The sequence below is a fragment of the Podarcis vaucheri genome (assembly GCF_965113315.1).
Source record: "Podarcis vaucheri genome assembly, chromosome: 11".
Classification (NCBI taxonomy): Eukaryota; Metazoa; Chordata; class Lepidosauria; order Squamata; family Lacertidae; genus Podarcis; species Podarcis vaucheri.
In genome coordinates, this window is record NC_138749.1 from 14,450,644 (window position 1) to 14,472,776 (window position 22,133).

A 22,133-nucleotide genomic window follows, 5' to 3' on the forward strand; every position below is an offset into this window, starting at 1 on the left:
ACCCCAAACAATGTTGAATGCATCATTGTTCTATTTTATGAATCCTTGCTGGACCAGGCAAAAGGTCCAGCATCCATAGTCCACCAGTGAGGATTTGCTTAAAGGTTATGTCTCCAACAGCAAGGGAACAGCCATTTTCCTTGCTCATTTACAAGCCTTGCAGCCTTTTCAGTTGATCACTCTGTCCTGTAGCCATGAAGTTAATAAAAGAGATATTAGAATGAAAATGTTGATCTGCAGGCCTCCTAAGAAGCTAGCTTTCTTATGGATAGCCAGTTGTTAGGACAGATGAATGAATGTGTGTGTGTGTGTGTGTGTGTGTGTGTATATATATATATATTAGAATCATAGAATCATAGAGTTGGAAGAGACCACAAGGGCCATCGAGTCCAACCCCCTGCCAAGCAGGAAACACCATCAGAGCACTCCTGACATATGGTTGTCAAGCCTCTGCTTAAAGACCTCCAAAGTAGGAGACTCCACCACACTCCTTGGCAGCAAATTCCACTGTCGAACAGCTCTTACTGTCAGGAGGTTCTTCCTAATGTTTAGGTGGAATCTTCTTTCTTGTAGTTTGGATCCATTGCTCCGTGTCCGCTTCTCTGGAGCAGCAGAAAACAGCCTTTCTCCTTCCTCTATGTGACATCCTTTTATATATTTGAACATGGCTATCATATCACCCCTTAACCTCCTCTTCTCCAGGCTAAGAATTATATATATATAATTCTTCTGACAATGGGCAGGTACTAGGCTAAGGTGGTTTTATCAAATGCAAGTTAGAAATTTGCAAATTTGCAAGCTATTGTTGAATTTTTCAGTGCATTTTTTATTTTTATTTTGGTCTATCCACACTACTCTCTCTGTCTCTCTGTTGTTCTCTTGCGGGGCTGAGGGAATAAATTTGGTTTGGTTCAAGTTTAGTGCAAAGCTACCTGATTTATACTTTTCGAAACAAGGTGTGAGCTGAAGCACAGCAATCCTTTCAAATCTGTGCTTCTCTGAATTTTGTGATGCTGCTCTCTGGCCAGATAATGTGCACCAAAATAACTCGGTTAGGGAAATGTGGGCATAAAATGCAGATGTTGGAGAAAGTATAAAATCCTTTTTTTATTAGGGGAAATTGGTTGCAAAAAGAAGAGTGTACACATTAGGCAAAATTGCATACCAGGATGTATATGTCGGAAGAAATTCACACTAAAATGCTGGTGAATTTTAATGAGGACTTAAAAATAAATAAATAGGAAACAGAGAGAAAATGAAATTGACAGATTCAGTCACCCTCATCTTTCTCTCCCCCACTCTCCCATTCTCCCACCAACTTAACTTTCTGAGTTATTTGTATTGTTGTTTTCATTGCTAGAATTTTGAGCAGTTTGACACACCCTGAGTCTAAATTAAGGATAATGCTACAGCGTGGATGTTTAAAATTCACGCCTGCCACTTACCAACTTCATTGGTATGAAATTCAAAAAACCCACTTATTAAACACCATTAAATATTCACTTCATTTCCAAAGACAAATATGAACAGAAACGCAACCAAACAAAGTACTGTATTAAAATCATTGATTCACAATATTTAAATTTCCAGCTAGCCTCCAATTAGCAGGCTTTCCAATATTTGAACAGAAGACCATTTTAATGTAATTACAAACACATTTTAGGCATCTAAATTTTTTGCATAATTAGTTCCCTATTAAACTATTTATGTAGCCCTTTTTCCATCAGAAATAGAAAAAGCAGAACAATTTTATTCCTTACTGTTACAATAATTAACTATGTAAGTAGAACAGCATATTAATAGAGTATAATTTGTTTACATTTAAAAGAAAATTGTGTTAGATTAGCATAGCAAAAGACTATTTCCATATCTAGGCAGTAATATGCAGGCCTAATAGCAATTTACAGTGTAGTTAAAGAATATTATTAATAAAGTAATACAGTGTAATTCTGTTTGCCCCAACCATATTTCACAATGTCCTTAATTACAGTTAATTCCGTCGAGGCTAATTTGGGTGTTGTTAAGCAGTAGACAGAGGAATCTTAAATACAACCTTTGTTAATAATGAATTTTGAAAGTTAGAGTGGAGCTAGTAACAATAAAGAGACGAAGAAATACGCTGCAAGCACATTTCATGGCAAGATTATTTCCCCCCAAATGAAATCTTGTTAATAGGGTCAGTCAATAACAAGACTTGATTGGCAACTCGGAAAACTTTGGCTGTAAACGGAGTTTCATTTTAACAGAGACTTAACGATGAGACAGCCTGACTGTCAGGAAGACTTGTGACGGAAGGGTTTGGTCCTAAAAGGTATTACCGAGCATCTTTGCGGCTCACTACAATAAGGTCTCATTAAAGTTTGGCACTTCTTAGGTTTCCAGACTTGGACACAGATTGAAAGTCTGTTGCAACAACCACCTGGTCAATGGAGGAAAGAGAGAACTACTTGCTTTCACATCAGTGCAAACTTGAAACCATTCAGCAGGGATGTGGAAGCGATCACATTTATTTATGAACATGGGAATCTGCCTTATAACTGATCAGGCTGTACACCTGGCTAAGGGGAGCATTGAATTGTGACTATATATATATGTATGTATGTACTGTAAGGTTACCAGATGTCCCCGTTTCCCCGGGACAGTCCCCAGATTTACAAATCAGTCCCCATACAAAATCCATTGAAGTTGAAAAGTGTCCCCAGATTCACTGAAAAAGAACTGGTAACCTTAATGTACTGACTAGATAGATAGATAGATAGAGAGAGAGAGAGAGAGAGAGAGAGAGAGTCACCCCCGTGATGCTGAGAGGCTGGCCATGTTTGGAAACCCTACCAGGTAGGAGGGGACCTTCACACTAGAGGGACAGCATAACTCAACAACGATGCCTGTTTATTATTGTGTGGTTATTTCTTTCATTGTCAGTAGTAAATGTGCTATTTCTGTACTGAAATCTGCTATAAGGGACCCCCTGGTTCAAAGGACATCTCTGACAAGGGATGCTACAATGGTAGATAAGAAAGCAGAGATGGTGGTGTGGCTAGACAGTTGCCGAAGTATAGTCTCTGCAAGGTAGGCTTAAATTCAGTAAAACTGGCAAGCAGCCAGTGTGCAGCTGACCATTGCCAGAATTGCATATGGCAAATGGGCTGTGTGCATCAACTCAAGGAATCATAGAACTTGAATGGAACAAAGGGACGCTAACATGCCATACCATTTCACAGGATGTCCAGTCTCTTATTACTATACAGTGGTACTTCAGGTTAAGTACTTAATTCGTTCCGGAGGTCCATTCTTAACCTGAAACTGTTCTTAATCTGAAGCACCACTTTAGCTAATGTGGCCTCCTGCTGCCGCCGCGCTGCCGGAGCACGATTTCTGTTCTCATCCTGAAGCAAAGTTCTTAACCCCGGTACTATTTCTGGGTCTGTAACCTGAAGCGAATGTAACCTGAGGTACCACTGTATGAGCAAATACAACACCAACTCTTTCTTTTATTATTTGCACACACATCGCCTGGATTGCACTTGCCCAGTTTGTTCCCCAAACCCAGATGATTTAACTGTTCTTAACAAACTCAGTTTGGGGTGGAATAGATCTAGGAGCAGGCAAAGAAACAACCCATGGGAGCAGAGGTGGTGAACATTTTGAAACCCAAGGGCCACATTCCATTCTGGGTAACTTTCCAGGGGCCACTTGGCAGTGGTGTATGGGGTCCGAGGCAAAAGTATACAGGGCAATGTGTGTAATTTTTACCTTTGTACAGTTGACTAATTTCTGCACATCCTCAAACTTTTGCTGTGAAGCAAAAGGCATTATTACAGTTCAACAACACAGTCCAACAAGGCAAAATCACATGAGGAATGTGCAAAGCCAGGCCAGGGAAGGAGGTGGCCTGGAGAGATAGTGTGTGAGCTGAGGAGAGTTGCAAGGACCAGGCTGAGATGACTGGAGGTCCACATTCTAGCCCAGAACCTGAGCTTCTCCACCCTTACATTAGTGTTTATTTGAATTAATTTGTTACTGGGCCTCAGTTCAGTTGTAAATTGCACTTTTAAAATGCCTTGTAGAGTTACAGGCTCCTTCTACTCCAATTTAATAAAAAATTCTTGATTTACATTGCAGTGACATGACTAGGAGAAACAGGCTCTTCATACTTAGAGCCAAACCCAAACCCGATCTGCAAAAAAAATAAAAATAAAAATAAGGCTAGCGTTTTACAGACCCGAATCCTGGTTGTACCAAATGTTGTTGGAAACATCTATGGTGCTCCGATCATCAACACTGGTTTTTAGTACAGAGTTTGGCTAGACATTAAGCATCAAGTAAATGTCATTTTGATATACATAGAAAAAAAGGGTGTTTGCTGTCTTTCCCTCTCAGCAATCTAGGAGTGCCAGGATAATTGCCTGATCATTGGAGAATAAAGTTCACGGGTCCTGGAAGTCCGGGCAATTGGAGGTTCCAATTTGCATGGTTGTACAATGCCTGAGCCCATTGACAAGAAGCTATTACAGCAGCATCATATCCTACAGATGGCTAACATTCACCCATAATTGTCAAATATGCTACAATGGCAAGCTTGAGAAGAGAGGACCACAGCTTTCCCCTTGCATTAAAATACATCAAGTGCAAAGCAAAGTGTGACACAGCCTAACTGGAGGCTGGCAGGCGCTGCTGAGAGACAGATTCAAATAGAGTTGCTACTACCAAATTGGCGCGCAGTTTTCAAGCCCAGGCTGTTCCGTGTTTTGTCACCCTTTGGATTTCCAGCAGCCTCTATCATTTCACCAAGACCTGCAGGCTCAGTTTAGACATCATGCCAAACCATATTTTTGCATCAGCCATCATTTGCTCAAAGCCATACTGTGGTTTGAGCTTCCCAAAGGACAACAGGCAAGCTATGACTCTGAGCAGCTTGCCTGCTTTTGTTTTGAGTCTTGCAGCACCCAGTTTCATAAGTCCACTGCCATTCTGGTGCAAAAATGCTCTGGTCATCTCACCCAACGAATGGTTGCAAACTCGCTTTGAGCCTATTTACCTTTGACACTTGAGACGTATATTTTAAGGACTCACCTCATTTATTTATTTTTTTGTAATTTGAAGTTATTTTCAAGTGTTTTTAATATTGTGTAATATTGTATTTTAATATTAAGATTGTGTTTTAATGTTGTGACTCTCCCTGGGACCTTTGTATAAGAGACAGGTAATAAGTTGTAGTAGTAGGAGGAGTAATAATAAAGCATAGTTTCTTAACATCGTTTGCCAACAAGTTACAAGCCAATCTTATTGATCCAGATGTCACACCAGATCATGGTGCAGAGCAATCTAAATCACGTCTACTCAGAAGTCCCACTTGACTTCAATGGGACCTAGCACCTCACAGCTTCAGTCCAATTAGGATTGCAAACTCTATATTCCTTATGTCTGATTTAGAGCCAGAGAAACTGTGGCAGTGAAATTTAGCATATTGATAAAAAATGCGCCAGGAATCCATAGCAGAACGGGTGATGCCGTGTAAAAGGAATGTTTATTATTATTATTATTATTATTATTATTATTATTATTATTATTAATTTATTTATTTGTACCCCGCCCATCTGTTAAACACTGACATAGAAGCATTAGCACAATAACCAAGGAAACTAACACAGTAATCCTGTCTGAATGCAACCTCCGCATAAGGCAGCTTCCTTAAAGAAGAAGAAGAGTTTGGATTTGATATTCTGCTTTATCACTACCCGAAGGAGTCTCAAAGCGGCTAACATTTTCCTTTCCCTTCCTCCCCCACAACAAACACTCTGTGAGGTGAGTGGGGCTGAGAAACTTCAGAGAAGTGTGACTAGCCCAAGGTCACCCAGCAGCTGCATGTGGAGGAGCGGGGAAGCGAACCTGGTTAACCAGATTACAAGTCTGCTGCTCTTAACCACTACACCACACTGGTTCTTGTGTGTTCCTAATGTATTTATAAAACAAACACTCTCAGCCATGCTGGGCAGAGCCTAGAAGACCTCAGAGGGCAGCCCCCACCATTTCCTCCTAGGGTGGGAGGTGGCCAGCAGTGCCTCCTATTCACTGAGAAGCTGCTGTGGAGGCAACATGGGGCAGGGCAGCAAATCTGGCCTCCGAGGAGCCATTTGCAGCTGCTACTGGCACCACAACATGCTCTGGGCACCAATATACACATGCCACTACAAGATTGGCTGCTGCTTCCATCATCTGCTTCCGCATCTAGAGAGTGCTCTAGGTCAGGCACAGGCAAACTCCAGCCCTCCAGATGCTTGGGACTACAATTCCCATCGTCCCTTGATAACAGGACCAGTGGTCAGGGATGATGGGAATTGTAGTCCCAAACATCTGGAGGGCTGGAGTTTGCCTATGCCTGCTCTAGGTGGTGATTTTTGTGTGTGTGTGGGAGCTCTGGGCTGTTGAGCACTGGTCTTCACGTCCAAGCTTCTGCCCTAGCTGCACCACATCCTGACGGCGCATAAGTGATATTGAGCTGAGGAAGCGGCAGGGTTAAGCAGCCTCTCTGAGTGCCCTTCTTCCCCCAGGTGGAAAACAAAACAGCCCCCATCGTCATGAACGGGATGGTAAGCCCTTGTGGATGAGTGGTCCTCCAGTATGCTGCTACCACGACTGACGTCTCAGATAGCGAGGGCCTCTCGATTTGCAGAACGCTTTCTGTCGAGATCAGCCATCTCACTTCTGGTTCCTAGACTCGCTTCTGCAAATTACAGCACACTTCCTTCAAACAGAAATTGAGCCTAACCCCAGCAGTGGTACGCGTTGGACCCTGAGCTGGAAGAAATCCTGGTGCCAAGGAAGATGTCAATCTCCCCCCTTGAAAGCTGCCTGATGGTCCATTATGTCCTCCCTAAAGGTGGAGGCACTGTCAATGTTTATGAGAAGCTAGACTATGAACCCAACCATCAGTATGACCTCCCCCCATCTTCCCAAGGTGCAGAGGCTGAGGATGACAGCGAAGAGGGGGGAGGCGAGCTGAACCGGGGCAAAATGGAACGTTCTGAAGATCCGGATAAGGAAGATGAACAGACACAAGTACAGGAAGTTTTTGCGGAAGAAGGTCAGGGAAGGTCGGTGCCGGAGGAAACAAAAAGGGTTTGAATGAGATCTGGAACGCGTCTGGAGGAGAGCCGGACTGAGGAAGGCTCCTGAGGGATGGACGGCACCCAAGATATATCTCAAGAATGTGAAGTCCGATTGACATCACCATGAGGTTTTGTTTTTTTTAATTAAACAATATTTAAAGCAAAAAAGAAAAAAGAAAAGAAAAGAAAAGAAAAGAAAAGAAAGAAAGAAAGTAAGAACAAAACAAAACAAAATTGCAGAGGAAGGAATCGCAGTGCTCCGCTCCACATGCAGTTTGAGCCGCAGAGGTAAGAGAACAAAAAGTACTTGGAGAGGGCACAGCGGTACTCCAGGGACATGTCATGTCCTTGGAGAGGATGTGGCAGAACACTGGACAGTTCTTGTATGTGTATTGTGTGGTTGTGCATAGAAGGAGATGGCTCTGAGCGATGTAATTGAGTCAACCCTGGACCAAAATGTTCTCATAGTCTAAAGCAGTTTGGTTCAGATTCATCACTAATTTTTAGCGTTAGCTGCTGACAAAAGCCTGTCACAATCTTCATCCGTTAAATCCTTTACAAGAATGGAATCTTAATTGCACCCAAAACAATAGGATCAATTTCCCTTTTTAATGGTGCTCTGTGCAGCGTCAGGCATAAAAAAGCCTCTTTTGATGCAACGCTGGCCAAATTGTTATGAAGGGAGAGATGCGGTTCTAATTTCAAGTGAACCATCTTATGTGCCCATGAAACATGTTGCTTTGACAGATAACCTCTCGAAACACCCACAATCCTAAAATAAAGTCTGTGTTATCATTTGTTGTCCCACAAATCTATACTATGAGCAAATCCCTTCTCCCCTACTTTTTACTGGCGAGGCAATACGGTAATCATCTTGTTTCCACATCCATTGCTAGGACACATTTTAAATTTGGAAATGTAGTACATTGTTTTCAAGAGTTATCAGAAAACTGAGAGGTAGAGTCAATATCTGGTTTAACAAACGGTGGTGGTGGTAATAAGAAAATGTGTTTATATAGTATCTGTTCATACGGATTGTACTGTATTTTTTCTTTATACTGAATTAAAAGTATGAAATATTTTATCTGAAAAAATAAAATAAAAGAAGCCTTTGTGGTGTGGCATGTGATGGAATTTGCACCACAATCTACTTGTCTGAGGTTTGTTTTTTTGTTTTTGTTTTTGTTTTTTGAAGTCCAGCCTTCGCATTTTTGAATCTTGAGCAGAAGAGAAGTCTAAATTTTGGGCATGTAATTGAGTAGGAGAGATTGCTACCTAGTTCCTGGCTCCCAGAAGTCCCTTCTAAAATACTAGATACCTACAGTGATGTCTCTTGGGGATTAATATTGCCTGTTCCATGCTGTCTTCCTGTATGCTCAAAGTCTGCATTGGTAAATAGATTTCTCAGCACACTAAAGTCAGAAAGGAATTGCTTTCACTTGCTTTCCAGTACAGTAGCTGTATTGGTCTGTCGTACTAATAAAGAAACAACCCCCATATATTGATTTGATAACAACTCCAGGGAATCCACTGGGACTTATTTCTGAGTAGACCAGCATAGGATTGGTAATTCTAACCTGAGGTAGCAAAGGTGAAAATTGAAGCAAGACAGTCTTTAATCTTGATTAGTAATCCAGAACACTTTTCAATGTTTTTATACGCCATTTTGAACTTTTTTAGTTGAACATTTCAATGTTCTGTTTTATATTGTTGTTAACCTTTTAGAGGTTTCCTTACAAGCAAGCAGTAAGTATTTTTTTTAAAAAAATATATATTTAAATATAAATCACCATGCGGATTAATGCAGAAACAGCCTTAAACCAGTAGCTTGTGGCAGTGAATCCCATAATTTGATTTTGCTTCCCTGTTATGGAGAGTATTTATTCTCTCTTTCCCTCTCTCGCTCTCTTTGCCAAAGATGTTTATAGATCCGGCACCTGACTTCTCTCACTGCCAACCAGTTAAAATGTGCCTCTGGCAGGCTTTCCTCCTTAGTGACAGTTTCAAACGCCTCAAGACAAGCCACCACGCTGACTGTCAGATTTTGTCAAGTGGCCGACATCAGCGGTACAACAGAACATATTTTATTCTGAATAAAGATGTGCAAAATTATGGAGCTGGATGTTGATACCCAGGTTGGATGTGGAGAGGGGCAGGGAGGGGAAAAAACAACCCCAAAAAATGTTATTCCCAAATAACAAAGTCATTTTGCAACCCATCCTGGGTGGTGGTGTTGTTTTCTGCCTTTTACATCCGTCAAATAACAACAGTAAAACTTCTGTCCCCTTTCAAGATATTTGTCATCGCTTTATCTTAAGCCAGAAAAGATTGAATTCTGGGAGATCAAAACAGCAGATCCGATAGTTTCTATCCTCAGCAAGTGCTTATCAAGGGTTGTTTCAAGCAAAACAAGTACCATCCCCTCCTATTCCCCAATAGGGGTAAAATAAAAGTAACAAATAAATAAATAAACCCAAACACTTAATAAAAATAAAAGTGGAACAAGTAAACAAGGCCTTGGAGTATTCTGTCTGCTGCTTGTCTCTGTCAGGCCTTCACAATTTATGACCCATCAGGCCAATTAAATTTTGGTGTATAAAATCTTGTATGGTGTAGAGCAGCGATGTCCAACCGGTTGACTGCGAACAACAGGTAGATCCCCGGTCAATCGCGGGATTGTTATCGATCACTGGATGAATAAAGCTGTGGAATAAATCTCTCCGCCCCCACGCCCCCTCTTTCTGTCCTTGTGCCGCGAAGAGTGGGCGGTCGTTAGGCGTCTGCTTCTGGCAATTGTTGATATGATAGTTTGCTTTAGCAGTGGGTGCGTTTATTACTGGCTCATTTATAGCTTAGCGAAGTACAGTGGTACCTCGGGTTACAGACACTTCAGGTTACGGATGTTTCTGGTTACAGACTCCGCTAACCCAGAAATAGTACCTCGGGTTAAGAACTTTGCTTCTGGATGAGAACAGAAATCGCACAGCATCAACGGCAGGCCCCATTAGCTAAAATGGTATCTCAGCATAAGAACAGTCTCAGGTTAAGAACGGACCTCTGGAACGAATTAAGTTCTTAACCCAAGGTACCACTGTATGTCATTCCCCCTAAGAAAAGCTGCACAACTGTGTTCAATCCCCCCTAAAAACGCTCAACAGCTATTGCCAATCCTTCCCCAGAAAGCTCAACAACTCTGGGCAATCCACCCACCCCACGCCACGCATGCTCTTCCTTCCTCCAATGACAATGGGTAGATCACTGCCAGTTTTTTAATACTGGGAGTAGATCACAGTCTCTTGGGAGCTGGATGTGCCTGGTGCAGAGAAAGTAGATATGGACATTTTTTTCTCCCTCTCTTATCAAACCAGAATTTGGGGCCATTGATTGGTTTTTGATTTGCTTTACTTATATGCCACTTTCCCACAAGCTGTGCCCAAAGCACTCACAGCAAACATGTTCTGGGCCCGGGGGTAACCTGAGAACCGCAGTCCAGGTCCGGTCCAGAATCTGAAGGTTCCGCTAGGAGTCAGTCCGACAGGGTCAAGGCAGGACACGAGGCAGGAAACCAGGCAAGGACAGGTACAGGATCTCAGGCAGGATCTGGCATACAGCAATGTTGCTCCCGCAACCTGGGGCGGGGCCCGACAGCCTTTTATCTTTGTCGGGGTAATGGCCAGTCCTGATCCCCTAGCGACTCACCTCCCTGTTTCGTCCGAAGGCAAGCACTCCTCCTGCGAGTACTCAGCTCTCTCCTTCTCTCAGACCTTAGTCTGCAGCTCGGGAGGTGTGGGTGGGTTACTAGACCCAGAGGCCGCCTCACCCTCTCCTGACCCAACTGGTAGCGGAGCAGCTGTAAGTGATGGCCCAGCTGAAGGCAACGAGGTAATCCCCGCATCTGGATCCAGGGCAGGTTCAGACCCCTGACTCGGCCCAGCTGGTGCTTGTTGCAGGGGAACCTGTGCAGACTGGGACTCTTCAGGATCAGGCCCCAGACTTGGTTCAGATGATGCCTGAGGCAAAGGATCCGGTGCAGACTGAGATTCCTCTGGTTCCGAGTCCGAGCCCGAGTCCCAGGTCATCACAAAACATTCAGAACATCAAAATAGAAGGATTTGGAATTAGAAATACACAAAACACAGAACATGTCAGTAAATTCAAAACTGACAAAAACCAACAATTTAGCAAACACAGAATGAAATCAATATTACCCCCCCAAACCGTATGCAATCTAGGCTTAAGTACATAAATACAAAGCAAAAATGAAAGTGTTAACCAACAATAAAGTTTCTGGTGCAAGTCTTCCTATACTCCAAGGAGTATAGGAGGGAAGGGGTAGATGACATACAGCTGGCTCCTAAATCTCTGCTTCAGAGGAGAATGCCAACCAGGGTCGTCTTTAGCATATGTGCTGCCAGGGTGCAAAGATCTTCCCAGCGCCCCCAAAGTTTTGGGGAGAGGGGAAGCCCCAGTTGTTGACCGTTTTTTTAGGGGGGAAATTGCAATAACTGCTTTTGTTTCCTGACTCATCAGAAATATTTGACGCTACGGAGTAACAAGGCAACAGAAGAGAGGGGCTTTTCACTGCCGTAGATCGAGAGGGACCAGTATACAGTAGGTCAGGCTTCCTCAACCTCAGCCCTCCAGATGTTTTTGGCCTATAGCTCCCATGATCCCTAGCTAGCAGGACCAGTGGTCAGGGATGATGGGAATTGTAGTCTCCAAACATCCGGAAGGCCGAGGTTGAGGAAGCCTGCAGTAGGTATACATTTGGCGCCCCCAGAATTTGGCGCCTGGGTGCCCTGCACCCCTTGCACCCCAAAGTAAAGGCGGCCCTGCTGCCAGCCCCAAAAGCAAATTTTTGGTTGATGCAGGCCTTATTGCACTGGTCAGCCAATGAAGTTGAATGGTGGGAGATTCACAACCTACAAAAAGGAGGGACTTCTTTATACATCACATAGTTAAAACTATGGAAAACTGTGGCCACCGACTTGGACAGGTTTAGAAGAGGACTGCACAAATTCATGGAGGTTAAAGTTACCAATGGTTGTTAGTTATGATGACTACATTAAGTCAATTGTCAGAAGCAATATTTTTCTGAATACCAGTTGCTATGAACTGCAGGCAGGAGAGTGCTCTTGTGGGCTTCATGCTGGCATCTGGTTGGCCACGGCAAGAACAGAATGCTGGGCTAGAAAGACCTGATTAGCTGATCGCCAGGACTTGCATCCTTCTGTGCATGGAAGTTCTGATGATCAGCTGATCATTGGGGCTTGCAAAGCTCCTTGCATGGGCCGTCTGTGCACAGCATTACGCAAAATAAGGTCACCTTTTGTCATTGTAATGACACAAAGTCCATAGCCCCACTCAGTGGAATGGGCTGATGGGCCCTCAATGCAAGCAGGGCTGTCTTAACACATTCTAAAGTTTATGCAGTAGTGCATATTGCCATTTAAAGTCCCATAAGATCATTATGTCCAGAGTCTAACATCACTGAATTGAACCACTGCCAAAACGGTATTAAACTCAACAACGGAGTTTGCTCGACTTCTGCTCATGAATCTTGAAACAGATTGATGATTTGTTCTTGAGTGACAGAAGTGTTTCTGTCACTTCTGAATAGTCTGGATATCATACCTTTAATTTATTGATTACATGCAATGTATAAAAACAACAACAGGGTCTTGCAGAACCTTAGAGACTAACAAAAGCACTGTGATATGAATCAGCTTTCATTGATGAGAGTCCCATTCATCCCCTCTTGCCTTTGAAAGTTTGGGTCATAATACATTTGTTATTAAGGGACAGGGATGCTTTTTTGCATTGATTAAGCTCGTATTTGAGCTGAGCTGCCTTCATTTGCTCATGACCATTTGCAAACTTTGTGAGCTGATCAAGTTTCACATTAGCAATATTTAGTGGTACAGATTTATTCAGCCATGGAAAAAAACCAAACTGACCGGCGACTTATTGAATCAGGCCATTATAAATGTGTTCAACCCAGATCTGTTGTGCTGCTGTAATGTGCCTTCCCTTGAACTCTGTATAATTGAGGTGAAGACAGTAGCCATTAACTTTCATTGTTATTATTCTAATCCTGACTCCTACCACAAATTGTGTGTGTGTGTGCATTTGTTCAGACACACTCTGGGGCAGATGGAAAGCTGCATGAACTGCTTTGCTTTGCTTCAATAAAGTTCTGTAATAATAATAAAAAGATTTGCATCAATTTGTCCCCATTGAGTGCTGGCCTGAGAGCTGGACCTGTTTGGAGAAGGAAGCCTAAGTAAATGCATGCAGCTCCCACTTACGAAATACAATGCATTCCCTGGAAATCATTCATTAGGCAAGCGTTCACATAACAAGTCCACGATTCCCATTGATGCCTATGGGAACATTTCTAATCTGTGATCTGCCCAATCTCCACCCCCCAATGTTTTTCCCCCTGAAGTGGCTGCAGCCACCAGCAAAAGAGAGACAAAGGAAAATCAGATTTGTCTTTTCTCGCCTGCTTCCTGATTTCTCTGATTTCTCTCCCTGCATACCTGCATGGTTTATGCCTGAAAATGGCTGCCACCAGCAAAGCACAAACAAGTGAGGAAGTAAGGAAGTGGGCAACTCCAGCTGTTTGGATATCTGAATCTGCAGAGTGTGTACTGAGGTTTGGCCATAATTCTTTATGTGCTAGGCAAATCTGTCAATTTTGGTTTCTTTCAGTTGTTCATTTGCCCAATTTTAAGTTCAGTTCACAGCCTTTCCACATCAGTATGCAATCATCATCATTATATATTTTTTAAAATATCTATGTGAAAATTCATCAGTATTTTATTACAAATTTCTCTTAATTTGCACATGTTTGCATGTAATTTTGTCTACTGTACATATTTTTGCAAAGCAATTTCCCCAGGAATAATGGTGGGTTTTTTTGTAAACTATTTTACTAATGTAAGTATTGTTATGCACACTTTGCGCTGCTATACTTTATACATTTTTGTATACATTACCTGGCTGGAGAACTGCATTGCAAAATTCAGAGAAGTGCAAATTTCGAAGATAGCTGTGTCTCAGTTTGTGTATTGTTTTGGAAAGAGCAAAGCAGGTAAATTCATACCAAGTGGGACTACACTGCTGAAGTCCAGTGGGGGAAACTGCCCTGTTCCATGACAGATCCCTTTAAAAGAAATTCAATATACCATAAAAATTCAATATACCATCCTCCTTGTTTGAGACTGGACCTTGAATAGATATGATACAGTCTGGCAAAATCTGGAGTCTGGTGGTTTTCCGGACCAAATACTGAATTCTATCAGTTGCATCTGCAAAATTCTGGCTGGCTGGTACTTCTAAATGAGAATAGCAATGATGAACTGCTTTCCAGTTATTCACTGCTGCCCCAGAAGGCAGGACTAAATCTAATGGGTTCAAACTTAGCTTTCAATAGACAATAAGGAGAATTCTTTTGATGGCAAGTTCAATTCAGCAGTGCAAACAGCTCCACTACTCCACTGAAAACCTGGACAGCCGACTGTGGGGAGATGCTTTGGCTCTGGGTTCCATGTGCCAAGCATAGAGTTGACTAGACTGCCTAAAAAGCCCTCCCAGTTCTGCAATTCTGTGATTATCCATGGGGTGGATAAATGCACTGATGATTATGAAGCATATGGAGAATCTGAAACGTGATAAACATTATAAATAGCAGCAAAGAGGCAGGCAGAATACATACGAGGTTAATAACAGTAAATATGTTTTTGTGTGTTATAGGAAGGGGGCTAATAATCTGTGTTATGGAAATCATAGCCTGCATTTTCACCGTGCATTGGTTTTAGCATGGCATTTATCAAGGCACATGTGCAATTGACAGTGGTAAATACCCCATTAAAATCCAATTAAGTTAGTGCTGTGGCAGATTTTTATTCCTGCTCCACATGAATGCAAAATGTGGGAGGCTGCAGCAGCAACTACTGTCAGGCCAGGAACACCTTGTGAGCCCCTTATATAGAGCTCTGGATCAGGATCCCAAATCTGGGGAAGGAACATTGCTGAGGGGTAAATCACTTGCTTTGCATGCCAGAGGTTCCAGGTTCAGCCCCTGACAACTCCAGTCAGGCCTGGGAAGGATTATCTGCCTGAAACCTGGAGAGCTGCAGCAAACCCAAGTGTCCCTATTTTCCAGGGATGTCCCTGATTTAGAGAAGCTGTCCTGGATTCTGATTTGATCCAGGAATGTCCCACTTTTCCTTAAAAGGTAAAGGGACCCCTGACCATTAGGTCCAGTCGTGACTGACTCTGGGGTTGTGGCACTCATCTCGCTTTATTGGCCAAGGGAGCCAGCGTACAGCTTCTGGGTCATGTGGCCAGCAGGACTAAGCCGTCCCTATTTTCATTGGAGAAATGATAGAGGTTATGGAGTTATCCGATGCCCGAGCCATCTGGAGGCAATCCTGTATAGGGATTTTTAAAAAAAATGTTTAATGTTTTATTATGTTTTTAGATATGTTGACAGCTGCCCAGAGTGCTGGGGCAACCAAGTAAGATGTGTGGGGTATAAACAGTAGAATTATCATTATGGAATGGGACATCCCTATTTTCAACGGAGAAGTTTTGGAGGGTGTGCTGCTGATTGTCAGTGTGGCTAATACTGAGCTAAATGGACTTAACAAGGTATAAGACAGCTACCTATGTTTCTGTCAGACATATTCCCATGGGGGGACAACTTCCAGGGACAATGTTTAGAATCTGGCCGAGTCACTTCTGCTTCTGCTGTTTCTAAAGAAGCTGCACAGAGAAACATGCTAGCTTGTCCTCCCCAAGTTCTCAGAACTGTTCTCTGTGAAGGCCTTGTCTAGCGGGGGGAGAGCATAACTCAGTGCGCTGGGCCCGGGGGGGAGGGGGGTAACCCAAGAACCGTGGTCCAGGTCCGGTCCAGAATCCGAAGGTTCCGCTAGGAGTCAGTCCGGCAGGGCCAAGGCAGGACACAAGGCAGGATACCAGACAAGGACAGGGGCAGGATCTGGCATACAGCAATGTTGCTCCCGCAACCTGGGGCGGGGTCCAACAGCCTTTTATCTTTGTCGGGGTAACGGTGACTCCCCCGGCACCTCACCTACCTGTTTCGCCCGAAGGCGAGCACTCCTCCTGCGAGTACTCAGGTCTCTCCTTCTCTCAGACCTCAGTCTCTGCAGCTCGGGAGACATCGGTGGGTTACTAGACCCAGGGGCCGCCTCAGCCTCCCCTGACCCAGCTGGTAGTGGAGCAGCTGTAAGTGATGGCCCAGCTGAGGGCAACGAGGTCATCCCCGCATCTGGAGCCAGGACAGGTTCAGGTCCCTGACTTGGCCCAGCTGGTGTTTGTTGCAGGGGAACCTGTGCAGACTGGGACTCTTCTGGATCAGGCCCCAGACTTGGTTCAGATGATGCCTGAGGCAAAGGATCTGGTGCAGACTGAGACTCCTCTGTTTCCAAGTCCGAGCCTGAGTCCCAGGCTATCACACTCAGAGGCAGAGCACATTCTTTGTATCCAGGAGGCCCCAGTTTCAAGCTCCAACATTTCCGTTAAGGGATCAAGTATCAGATGAAGGGGGAAATTCTGCCAAAAACCAGGGAGAGCTGCTGGCAGTCAGCACAGACAATATCAGACCAGATGACCTGGTACAGGGTGCCAACTTGAATAAAATATTTGGGACCCACATAATCAATCACATAACACAGTGCACACACACCATTCAAATGGTGTGCACATCACCTTCGGGGGCCCTGGCCCCCTCAAATATTTTATTGGGGGTCCCGAAGATGCCTCGGCCCCTAGGAGTTGGCATCTGTGACCTGGTATAAGGAAGCTTGTATGTTCCTATGGATACTGGTGCAGAATATTCTATGGGCAGGTGAGTATTCAGCAAAATAGCTGGAATATTAAGCAATTTTACCAGATCCTTCTAGTATGTCACCTACAGCTACAGCCGTATCTGGATTGGGATTACTTGGCCACTGTAGTCCATGCATTGGCCATCTCAAGACTGGATTATGTTAGGATGCTGTCAGCGGCTCCCTGCTGGTTGCCCAGGAAATAACAAAGAAAAGCTTCTTACCATCCTTTTTTATTTCAATCTTTACACATAGAGGCTAGAGAACCCAGCCTCTTGTTTAATGGCGTTGTCCCGAGTGAATCTCCACCTCCTGTCTCTCCCAATTCCTCATTCATCACTTCTACAGGTGCTGTTACATGTCCTCTGTCTTTGAGCTCTTTGCTCTCCTACTTTTAAGGCTCGCCAGGTTCTGAGGGTCTGGAATGCTTTCTAATGACAGTGTTTCAGCCAGATGCTGCTCCAGCTCTGTCTGCTCCTCCTCTTCCATTATTTCCCAACTTTCCCCCTCATCTGCCTCTGAGCTGTGACCTCCCGCAAACCACTGCTGTAAATCTACACTGTCTTCCTCTTCCTCCTCTGTGGAGCTGCCTTTGGGCACAGTCCTGAAGCTCCAGTTGGTGCAGAACGTAGCAGGTGGACGGCTGATGGGGGCAGAAGGGCAGAAGCATGTGGCACCCCTGCTAAAGCATCTACAGTTGCCGACTCTATGCTACCTGCCTAGGTTCTAGGCTCTTCCACTGATACACAAAGCCCTCTCTCTCTCTCTCTCTCTCTCTCTCTCTCTCTCTCTCTGTGTGTGTGTGTGTGTGTGTGTGCACTGCCCATCTGACACTCTGGGCAGCTTCCCACAAATTAAAGCACAGTAACACATCAAACATTAAAAACTTCCCTATACAGGGCTGCCTCGGCCCAGTATACTTGAAGGAGCGTCTCCACCCCCATCGTTCAGCCCGAACACTGAGATCCAGCGCCGAGGCTTTCTGGCAGTCCCCTCACTACAAGAAGTGAAGCTACAGGGAATCAGGCAGAGGGCCTTCTCGGTAGTGGCACCCGCCCTGTGGAACGCCCCACTCACCTCACAGAGTGTTTGTTGTGGGGGAGGAAGGGAAAGGAGAATGTTAGCCGCTTTGAGACTCCTTAGGGTTGTGATAAAGCGGGATATCAAATCCAAACTCTTCTTCTTCATCATCTGAAGGCAGCCCTATTTAGGGAAGCTTTTAATGTTTAACAAACTATTGTATTTTAATATTTTGTTGGAAGCTGCCCAAAGTGGCTGGGGAAACCCAGCCAGATGGGCAGGATATAAATAATAAATTATTGTTATTATATTATTATTCAGATGTCTTCTGAAAGTTGAATGGTTTTCTCTCTCCTTGGCATCCAATGGGAGGACGTTCCAGAGAGCAGGCACCACTACCGAGAAGGCGCTCTGCCTGGTTCTGCCTGGTTCCTTGTAACTTCACTTCCAGCAATGAGGAAACCGCTAGAAGGCCTTCGGATCTGGATCTCCGTGTCCGGGCTGAACCTGACTTTCGGGTGTCTCTTGAAGACTTTAAAAAAGTTGGCCTATGTAATATTTGAAAACTTTCCTGCATAGCCAGTCATTTTAATGAATGTTCTGAGAGGCGGTATATAAATAATTTTATAAATGTAATGAACAATTGCCAAAGCTTTATACTGCAGCAGTCATTCTGACAGCAGACAAGTTGAAGCACTCACTGTCTGACACAGAAAACTGACAATGCATGTTGATCGACTCATCTGACAGTTGACATATAGCAGCAGTCAACATTTGACCGTAGCAGACTTGCCGTGCTATTTATCAAATTATCTGCTAACTTTATTCATTCAACCATCAGGAAAATGTCCCCTGAATAGATTCCAAAATTATATACAGGTTCTGGAACTCAGATGCTGAATTATTGTGCCGTATTTCAAAATCAAAATTTGCACTGTGAAATTTTAATAGTGACCAAATATTTATTTTTATTTTAAAACATTTCCGGACTTCTTTCCTAACAAACAGAACGATACACAAAGCAGTTCACAAAATCAAAGAAACAATGGAAAAATAAAATAAACCAGAAAGGCCAATAAATAAGAGCTTTAAACACTCAGTACAGAACTGAGAATCCACGAAAATAATTCAAACCACACATTAAAAAAGAGCCTTGCTAAACCAGGCTCATCAAGTCCACCATCCTGTTCTCAGAGCGGTCAACCAGAATTCCCTACAAATATAAAGTGAGTGACAACAGCCCTCTCCGCCCTTGTGAATCTCAGGAACCAATACACAGAAACATACTGCCTATGACAGTGTCAATACCGTTGCTGTTGTCCTTGATTCTGTGATATTTTAATTGTGTCAAATGGTTCCCAGTGCCCTGTGAAAGCTGGAACCGGTTAATTAAATAAATGAGCAGGGACTAGGCTGCCTCTGAAAGGCTCCTTTCTCTGGCTCCCACCCATTTGAGCTTGCCTGCTATAGACTCCAATGACAAACCTAGACAGTATCTTAAAAAGCAGAGACATCACCTTGCCAACAAAGGTCCGTATAGTTAAAGCTATGGTTTTCCCAGTAGTGATGTATGGAAGCGAGAGCTGGACCATAAAGAAGGCTGATCACCGAAGAATTGATGCTTTTGAATTATGGTGCTGGAGGAGACTCTTGAGAGTCCCATGGACTGCAAGAAGATCAAACCTATCCGTTCTTAAGGAAATCAGCCCTGAGTGCTCACTGGAAGGACAGATCGTGAAGCTGAGGCTCCAATACTTTGGCCACCTCATGAGAAGAGAAGACTCATTGGAAAAGACCCTGATGTTGGGAAAGATTGAGGGCACAAGGAGAAGGGGACGACAGAGGACGAGAGGGTTGGACAGTGTTCTCGAAGCTACCAGCATGAGTTTGACCAAACTGCAGGAGGCAGGGGAAGACAGGAGTGCCTGGCGTGCTCTGGTCTATGGGGTCATGAAGAGTCATACACGACTAAACGACTAAACAACAACAACAACATCATCAACAACAGCAGCAGCTATAGACTCTTAGTGGAGGGCCCCTAATTCATAACCTGAATATTGGGGAGGTTCACATGGGCGAAAATGGTCCTTTGAATTAAATCCCACCTCCCCCCCCGCCAAGCTTCATTTCAGCTCCCATTTAAACTGCAAATGAAGTGTGGTGCTTCTGTTCAGAAAGGCACACAACCCACATAGCAGCCAACACTTACTTCTTTAGCAAAGCCTTTTCCCGGACCACACTAGGAACATAGGAAGCTGCCTTATACTGAGTCGAAATAAATCAGATTTCAAATGAAATGTAAACGCTGGAGGAAAACACATTTGCCCCTGCCTCTTATCCCCTTCCTTTTTAATGCAACTTTCAAAGTTGCATTGTTCTCTGGAGGCCAAGAGGGTAAATCTTTCCCATGGTTCTGAAGTTGCAAGAGGTAAAAAGATGCATCAGATAATAATCCTCTTCTCCTGCGGCTTCCAGTTCACATTGCTTCATCCATTGTGCCTTCAGGGGGTCTGAGGCAGAAGATTTTTTTGCCAACCCCCTGGAATCCAGTTTATTAAGGGCCTTAAAAGTTAAAACCAAATCTTAAACACAGTCTATGCCCCACACTGGCAGCCAGTGAAGTAAACACAACAGCAGGTAGACCTAATCTCCTCTGCTCTCCTCAGACGGTAATTGAACAGCCGCATCCCGCTTTCGCTGCCAAAGTAAGATCAGGCCTACTGGTAACCCACAATAACTTTCATTCCCAGTGGGCTACCCTTGATGTCATAAAGGGATGCACCACAACAGGGCAAAGTGTATTAGCTTGGACACCCAGGGCATCCTTAGCATCTCCTCCTATATCAACAAGAGACAAATTGCTTTCAGATGCAGTAAACTCGCTCCTACAGATCCACCCAGTCAATTAAGCTGATGCCAGTAGAGTGAAGTAAAGCCGCTTCTAATAATAATAAAAAAGCATTGGCAAAGTGCCGTGTATTTTGAATGACTTCATAGAAGCATAGAATTGTAGAGTTGGAAGGGAACTCAAGGGCCATCTATTCCAACCCCTGAAATGTAGGAATCTCAGCTGGATCATGGCCACCCAACCTCTGCTTAAAAACCTCCAAGAAACGATAATCCACAAACCCCTGAGGCGGTCTGTTCCACCATTGAGCTCTTCCTGATGTTTAGGTAAAGGTAAAGGTAAAGGTACCCCTGCCCGAATGGGCCAGTCTTGACAGACTCTGGGGTTTGTGCGCCCATCTCACTCAAGAGGCCGGGGGCCAGCGCTGTCCGGAGACACTTCCGGGTCCCGTGGCCAGCGTGACAAAGCTGCATCTGGCGAGCCAGCGCAGCACACGGAACGCCGTTTACCTTCCCGCTGGTAAGCGGTACCTATTTATCTACTTGCACCCGGGGGTGCTTTCGAACTGCTAGGTTGGCAGGCGCTGGGACCGAGCAGCGGGAGCGCACCCCGCCGCGGGGATTCGAACCGCCGACCTTTCGATCGGCAAGCCCTAGGCGCTGAGGCTTTAACCCACAGCGCCACCCGCGTCCTGATGTTTAGTTGGTATCTATTTTCTTGCAACTTGAACCTGTTGGTTCTACCCTCCAGAGCAGGAGAAGACAAGCTTGTTCCCTCTTCCATGTGACAGCCCTTGACTATTTGAAGCTGGATATCCTATCTCCTCTTAGTCTCGTCTTTTCCAGGCTAAACATACCTATCTCCTTCAACCATTCCTCATAAGGCTTGGTTTCCAGACCCTTGGTCATTGTGGCTGCCCTCCTCTGCACATGTTTCAGCTTGTCAACATCCTTCTTAAATCGTGGTGCCCAGAATTGGACCAAGGCAGAATAGAGTGGTCGTATTACTTCCCTTGATTTGGATTCTATACTTCTGTTGATGCAGCCTGCAGCAAGCATGCAGAGTGTGAATATTAAGCATGTGTCTTTAACCATCCATGTTCATATAGCTAGGACCAGTGATCTATGGGAGCTGTGATCTCTGGCAGAAGACATCACCTGCCACCTGAGCATTTAAATGAAGATACCAGGGAATGCATATGGGATCTACTGCCTGCAAAACATGCTCACTGAGATGTGGCCCTTGCTCAATTTGCAAATGTTCCTTGAAATATTATTATTGCCCTTAAGAATGACTACT

At 44.2% G+C, this 22,133-nt stretch overlaps 1 pseudogene across 1 annotated transcript; it reads left to right on the top strand.

The window, feature by feature from the left end:
* The first annotated feature begins 6,567 nt into the window (after positions 1 to 6,567).
* On the top strand, positions 6,568 to 7,277 carry LOC309514558 (small ribosomal subunit protein mS38 pseudogene; annotated as a pseudogene). The gene has a single exon. The product of its transcript is annotated as a small ribosomal subunit protein mS38 pseudogene (transcript).
* Positions 7,278 to 22,133: the final 14,856 nt, after the last annotated feature.